General features: G+C 38.5%; 1 pseudogene; it reads right to left on the reverse strand.

The window, feature by feature from the left end:
* Nucleotides 1–330: 330 nt before the first annotated feature.
* On the reverse strand, nt 331–1,483 carry LOC126058193 (mitochondrial fission regulator 1-like; annotated as a pseudogene).
* Nucleotides 1,484–7,073: the final 5,590 nt, after the last annotated feature.

Here is a 7,073-nt window from a genome sequence, read left to right on the forward strand (position 1 = left end):
CAGGCTTCTAAAAAGCACATAGTAACATCCACAAATGCCCTTTCTATGTTTTGACATCCTTACAACAGTTTTTAAGACTGATAACCCAAACATGCTGACAATATATTAAAAACATGTCGGAATACACCTATGTTATGAATAGTTCAAGAACTGACCATCTTGTAAAAAGCAATAAACAAAAACTTAGTGCTTAATTCTCTGTTTAGTTTTAAAAGGCTGCTGAATACTAAAGTCAGGTATTTTCTAAATAATATTGATGTGTTTTATCCAATTTAGCCCTAATAAACCAACAGTGGATCCAGGATAGCCTTTCCCAGTTCATTGTCTTGTTTAGGAACTGGAAACATTTTCAATTAAAGCCTTCATTTTTCCTGTAGACTTCAACATGTGTGGCCCAAACAACACTGTTTCTGAAGTGGTCTCTGACTCAGACTTCGGAATTACTTTTTCAACTTGACTCGGGCTATTGCCTCCACACGGAAAGGCAAATTTCTTTTCCACAGTCTCTGCAATGCAGGAGGAGCCGTGGTGTGCAGTGGTTAAGAGTGGTTAAGGCCAGCAGTTGGAATCCACCAGCCACTCCTTGGAAACCCGATGGGGCAGCTCTACTCAGACCTATAGAGTCACTATGAGTCAGAACCCACTGGACAGCAGGGTTTGGTTTGGTTTTGTGCAATGAGGGCAGCAGGGTCAGTAGCATCCACCAGCTAGGGCGCGACATCTTGCTTTGACGTCTTCACCGACTGGAGTTTTACACTACTCATATCTTTATGGATTTCTAGCATATTTGGCACGTCAGGCTTCTTTGGACTGTTTTTAACAAAAATCTTTCCGGCACAGGCCTTTTGTTCTTTGCTCATTAAGATTAATGGAGATCTACTTTGGTGGAACTCTGTTGAAGGGAAGGGAGGAGAGGGTGGTGGAGGCGGTGGTGGAAGTGAAGGGACAGAGGATGGTGGTGCTGAGGTAACAGACGCGGTAGAATCTAAGTCACCTGCAGTGAGAGTTTGCTGCTCCTGCAGGGTGATGATTTTGGCGATCTGGGCTTGAAGAGCAAGATCTTTTGCAGTGCTTCCTCATCCACCAGCGGTGCAGTGGAGACTCTTCTTGAGGCAGATTTGGTAAGGAAACCTGCCTGCTTGGGGGTTCTCAAAAAAAGGGAGGTCATTCTGAAGAGGTTGCCTCTACCTGCTTTCTCTCCTTAGCCTTGGTGAATACTCTCCTTCTTCTTCAGCTACCCATCCAACATTAGCAAAAGACACCACTGCATCCTCTCCTGGGTGGTTGGGACTTCATTCTGTTTCTTGGCTGTAAGTTGAAAGTGAACTCTTGGACACCGAATTAGAGATAAATTAGTACAAATTTCTCTTATGATGATACTTTGAGATGAACCACATGGCTTCCCAGACCAAAGTACTGATTGGATGCTTTCTCCAACTTGTTGAAACACCATTCTAACTAGGTGCTTTATCCAGTCCAGCATTTGGATGGCTAAATCTCTCCAAATTTGCATTTCAAGTATTTCAGGCATACATAGCAGCACATGGTCCATAAGGCAAGGACACGGGGAAGCGTGGTAGCCCGTGCCTTCTTCAGCTACTCAGGCTCACAGCTTGGTTGTCCTCGGTGCAGTGCACCTATCAGCCAATCCCCGACAATACTGTTGGGTTTTGGTACATTTATTGAGTCAATGTGTTTAATGTCTATTTTCTCTAAACTGATTTTTTTTTCCTGTTGTTTGAATGTATGGATGAAAATTTGCACATAGTAATCTTTAATTTGTAAAATCTTTTCCATTCTCTACTTACAACGATGATGCCTGATGCACCAACAGCTTGTGTTATGTTGAGCAAGTCACTTAACTTCTCTGAGTTCATATTTGGTTCTTGAGTTAGATAGAACAGTACCATTTCAGCTTTAATATGAACGGAATCATCTGGGCATCCTGTTACAATGCAGATTCTGATTTGCAGGACTAGGAAAGAGCCTGAGAATCTGCATTTCTACCAAGCACACAGGTTATACCAGCATTCCTCTGTGGGCCACTTTTGAGCAGCAATGGTCTGAAACTAAATTTTCCTTGTTAAGCTATGTACACAGGTCAATTGAATTGAGCACTTAGTGTGCAGAAAGCCAGTCCTAGATGCTGACCTCAATCACCCATTCTCCCCAGTCTCTCTCTTCTATTCTCTGGGCAAGTGAATCTTGGCTCAGCAGCTTCACCTTGCTAAATGACACAGATGTCCATTACCTTAGAATACTTTTGCTTCTGTTATACATAAGGCGGTATCATAGCCATTTAGTGCTGCTGTAACAGAAATACCACAAGTGGATGGCTTTAACAAACAGAAGTTTATTCTCTCACTGTCTAATAGGCTAGAAGTCCAAATTCAGGACTTCAGCTCCAGGGAAAGAGTTCTTTCTCTGTCAGCTGTGGAGGAAGGTCCTTGTCATCAATTTTCCCCTGGACTAGACATTTCTCCACAAAGGAATTGCTTCTAATCTTCCTATAAAGATGAAGTGAGGCCATCAGCTGAGAGTGAGAAGGAGGAGACTTGAGGATAGAGGAGATATAAAGTAGTCCTCTAGGAGAGTATGAACGCATGCTCTGCTCCTGGCACTGCTTTCTTGGTGGTATGAGGCCCCCCTGTCTCTCTGCTCACATATCTTTTTTATATCTCAAAAGAGATTGGCTCAAGACATAATCCAATCTTGTAGATCGAATCTTGCCTCATTAACATAACTGCTGCCTATTCCACCTCATTAACATCGTAGAGGTAGGATCTGTAACACATAGGAAAACCACATCAGATGAAAAATGGTGGACAATCACTCAATACTTAGAATCACGGCCTAGCCAAACTGATACACTTATTTTTGGGGGACGCAATTCAATCTATGACAGGCGGCTATGAGTCAGAGCCCACTGGAAGGCACCTAAAAACAACAACAAAAATATCTGTGGCCACATTTTCCAACCAATTCAAAATAATTATTTTAACTGATCAAAGTATTCATTTTTTGTATACCGATGGGATGTTTGTTCTTTCCTTATCTCTCAATAGCAGGTAACATCAAACAGAACATTGAAGACATTCCTTATTCAACCCCATAGCACTAGAGACCATAAGAGACCATAGTTGGATTTTATTTGTTTCTTCCTATATTGATGTTTTCATCACCTTTCTGTCAGTTTTCTGAACTGTGGAGGTTTGTGTATAGCTCTGATGCGGGAAGCTACGGCACCAAAAACAAAGTATTTCAAATACCAGCAAGGTCATCCATGGTAGACAGGTTTCAGGGAGTGTCCAGATTAAGACAGACTAGGAAGAAATGCCTAGTAAAGTGGTTCTGAAAATCAGACAATGAGAACACATTTCCTGCCATTAACATCTGTGTTAAAGTTTTTTTTTTTTTTTGCTGATTAGGAGAAAGATTGAATTTCTACTGAACAAAAGAAGATAGTGTGCACCAAAGTAAGGGAATGGCAAAGAAGAAGGCAGTGAGAGAAAAAGGATTTATGTTTCCCAGAGTATGAATCACAACGCAATACTGTCTGATAAAGCTCTGGAAGATGAGCCCCCTAGGTTGGAAGGCACTCCACATACACAGTGGCTGCAACAATGAACTTGAGCATACCAACAGTTGTGAAGATGACGCAGGACTGGGCAACATTTTGCTTTGTTGTACATGCGGTCACTGTGAGTCGGAGCCAGTTCAATTGCAACTAACAACAATATAGATGTTGAATCTCTTAAGTAATTTCAGGTTTGTAATTTTTTTCTTCAGATGTAAATTGTAAGTTCTTTTGGCAAAGATAATACCTTTGTTTATTTGGTGCTACTTATAGTTTCTTTTTTTTTTATAGCTTCAGAATAATATTTTGTATACAGTGGCACTGTGATATATTTGAATGAATGAGTTTGAAATACTAATGTGATAAACATTTTCCGGTGGCAGTTCTTCCTTACAAGGTACACGAAGAATGACTAGTGATTTTCTTCCAAGTTGGGCGTAATGATGAATAAGTGGTATTGATAGGTCTCCCTAACACAAAATGTTAGAGAAAGAATGAAGCATACTGAATGGTGATTAATTGAATCTGGCAGATGGGTGTATGTACATGTGTCTGTGTGAGAGTTCAAAAACAGGTAGAGTCTAATTATCTACAAGTAACATTTTTGAAATAATTCTTCCTAAATGATATATGCTGCTTAAAGTAATGAAATAAAATATGAAACAGGGGTATCCAAGTTTATGGACTATCAAAAGAGAGAGAACAGTAAAATAGAGAACATACATAAAAATTGCTTCAAGCAGTAATAGGAAATAAATGAGAAAGAGGGCAGGGAAAGGCAAAGAAGGCGGCAGTGAGAGAAAAAGCAATTATGTTCCCCAGAGTATGTCCTTCATTGAAGGAGACCTTGCTGAAGGTCTCAGTCCCTGATTCATCAGTTTATTCCCTAAAGGCTCCGAGCAAGTTGTTCTCTCTGGGAGGGTCAAAATCTGTCTACAGTGGAGGCCAGTGCAAGTGAGGAGATATGCTTCCACACCTTAATTATTTTTTTTCCTGGATGAGCATCTGTTTTTGTCTTAAAACCAGGAGAGCTAATATCATGGGAAGTAAAAGCTATTTCCTAGTCTGGTCCATTGCCCAACACCACATCCTGAGGTGCTGAGAGGACAAAGAACAGCTCAGAAGGTATAAGTGCCAGCTGCTGTGAGCCTCTTTCTATGATTTTCTTATGATCAAGTGGAGGAAATTGGGGATATAAGAGCTATATGGAGACTTGAACTTCCAAAGCCTCCTTTAGAAAAATCATGGAAACAGAAAAATAGTATATAGTAAGGAATATAATGTAAAAATTGCCTCGTAATGGAAAGGAGAACTAAAACTACTCCATTTTAGTGTGTAAACAGGTTTTAATCTTGGGTATTTACAATGCTTTTCTTCTGTAACACTGGTTCCCACTTTCTTAGTTAATAAGAGCAGTTCTTTTCTTTGTTGTTGTTTTTGTTCATTTGTTTGTTTTTGTTTTCCCCAGCTTATACATAGATTCAGAATCTTGGATTCATCTTTGACACCTACCTCTGACATTTTAATTTTGGATACTTTATCACTCTTCTAACTTTCCTTTGCTATAACCACCTTTTACTACTCTAAACAATTTTGGACACTGTAATCAAATAAATGTCCTTAAAGCAGCATTCCCTAAACTTTCTGATTCAAAATCATTCAATGTCTTTTCCTTGATTTCAAATCATGTTTAAAATGTTATTTTAGTATTCAAGGTCTTTCAAAATTTGGTACCCATCACTCTTCCAACAGTATCTTCTATAATTTGTTTATATAAAATCCACATTTCAGCCAAATTAGAATACTAAATATGGCTTAAAAGGCCCTTCATAGATCCATCTGTCCAGTTGTACCTCATGTGCCCTCTCCTGCATATAAAACTGTTTTCTCTTCCTCTAATGTTTCCAGATGATTCTTGTGTTTTTTGCTTTTCCTCCCTCAGCTGTATCCTTTCCTTCATGTATTTGCATTGAGTCATCTCTCAAAACTTAAAAATATCCTTGGGAGCCTACTCATCTCAGACAAGTAAGATGACCATTTCATCCTTTGGGCCATCCCTTTATTCAGTGCATTTCTCTATCAGCATACTTATCCCCAAGTACCACACAAGTACCAACCCTGCTCGGCTGTTAAGCTCTTTGAAAGCTAAAACATTCTTTTATTTATCTTTGTAAACTTAGAAGTCTTAGCACAGTTCCTGGCACACGGTAAGTTCTCAGAAACTTATGTTGATAAGATGAATATTCCTTATTCCTTGAAAGGCCACTCTGCACCATTATTGAAGCCATTTTTTTCTCCCTTTGACCCCTCACCCCGTTTCTGCCTTCTACAGTTAAGAGAATGCACGAGATTTGAGTTCAGACTGCTATCGGGACCACCACTCTAGTTCCAGCCTGAGTTATACGCTCAGACATCTTATGCTTAAATATACCCTTCACTGCATTTGACACTGTAATTCTTTTTTTTTTTTTTTACATCTCACTTCTAAATAATTTGCTGTTGGCTTTATCAGTAGAGGGACTGCATATTTTAAAATAATTTTTCTTTTTAAATATTAAAAAATATGTACTTTAAAGTGGCATGCAGCTATGTGCCCTTGACAACACTCTTTCCTTAATAGTTGCATAAATTCCTGGGACTCTCACTATTCAGATATTTGTATCTTAAGAAAAATCTCTCTTATACCACTTCAGTTTCCTTCCCTACTGTGGATCCAATTTTGAATCTATACAAATATTTCCTTTTTACATTTTCTCTTTTTAAGATAGTCTTTCACTCGCAAACATACTACAGCTCTTATGAAACTCTAAACATGTTATCTTCACTGATTTCTTCCCAGTCATATATTTAGTTGTTTCTGAAAAAATCCACATAACTTGAGCATAACTTTTTTCTTATAGAAGCTACTTGCATTTTTCACACTTATTGTATTTGTTTCATTGGCCCATCTGTTGATAGTTAACATGACCTTCACATGATAGCCAACTAGGAAATTGATACACTCATTGGTCTGTATTTCTCCGATAACGTCTAGGAACTTGTATTTGGATTTGATTCACATTAACACTTCCACATTCCTATAGCACGGTGGAAGTGGAACAATAAATTTTACCTTCAATTCAAAGGTTCCATATTTTGTCTTTCTATTTTTTTTTTTTTTTAATCTCCTTTAGTGGTTATTCTCCCTTTCTATAAAATCATGCATATCTAGTGTGTTTTACACTTTGTGTATTTTTTTCAAATTCTACTAAATATTTAGCAATAACCATCTGTTAGTTGCTTTCCTCAGTACAGACCGAGACATGAAGTTCAACACCATTCTCTGGCAACTCATCTCCTCCATATTCCTCTTTTCTTTCTTATTCTTCTTGATGGTATATACCAATGTCTGGTGTACTAAATAGCTTACTTATTTTTCTTTATATTTTTTTCGCCATCAGAATGTAAGGGCCATGTAGGCAAGGATATGTGTCTGCTTTTTTTGTTGATTGTTATG

Source organism: Elephas maximus, chromosome 14, assembly GCF_024166365.1.
Source record: "Elephas maximus indicus isolate mEleMax1 chromosome 14, mEleMax1 primary haplotype, whole genome shotgun sequence".
Classification (NCBI taxonomy): Eukaryota; Metazoa; Chordata; class Mammalia; order Proboscidea; family Elephantidae; genus Elephas; species Elephas maximus.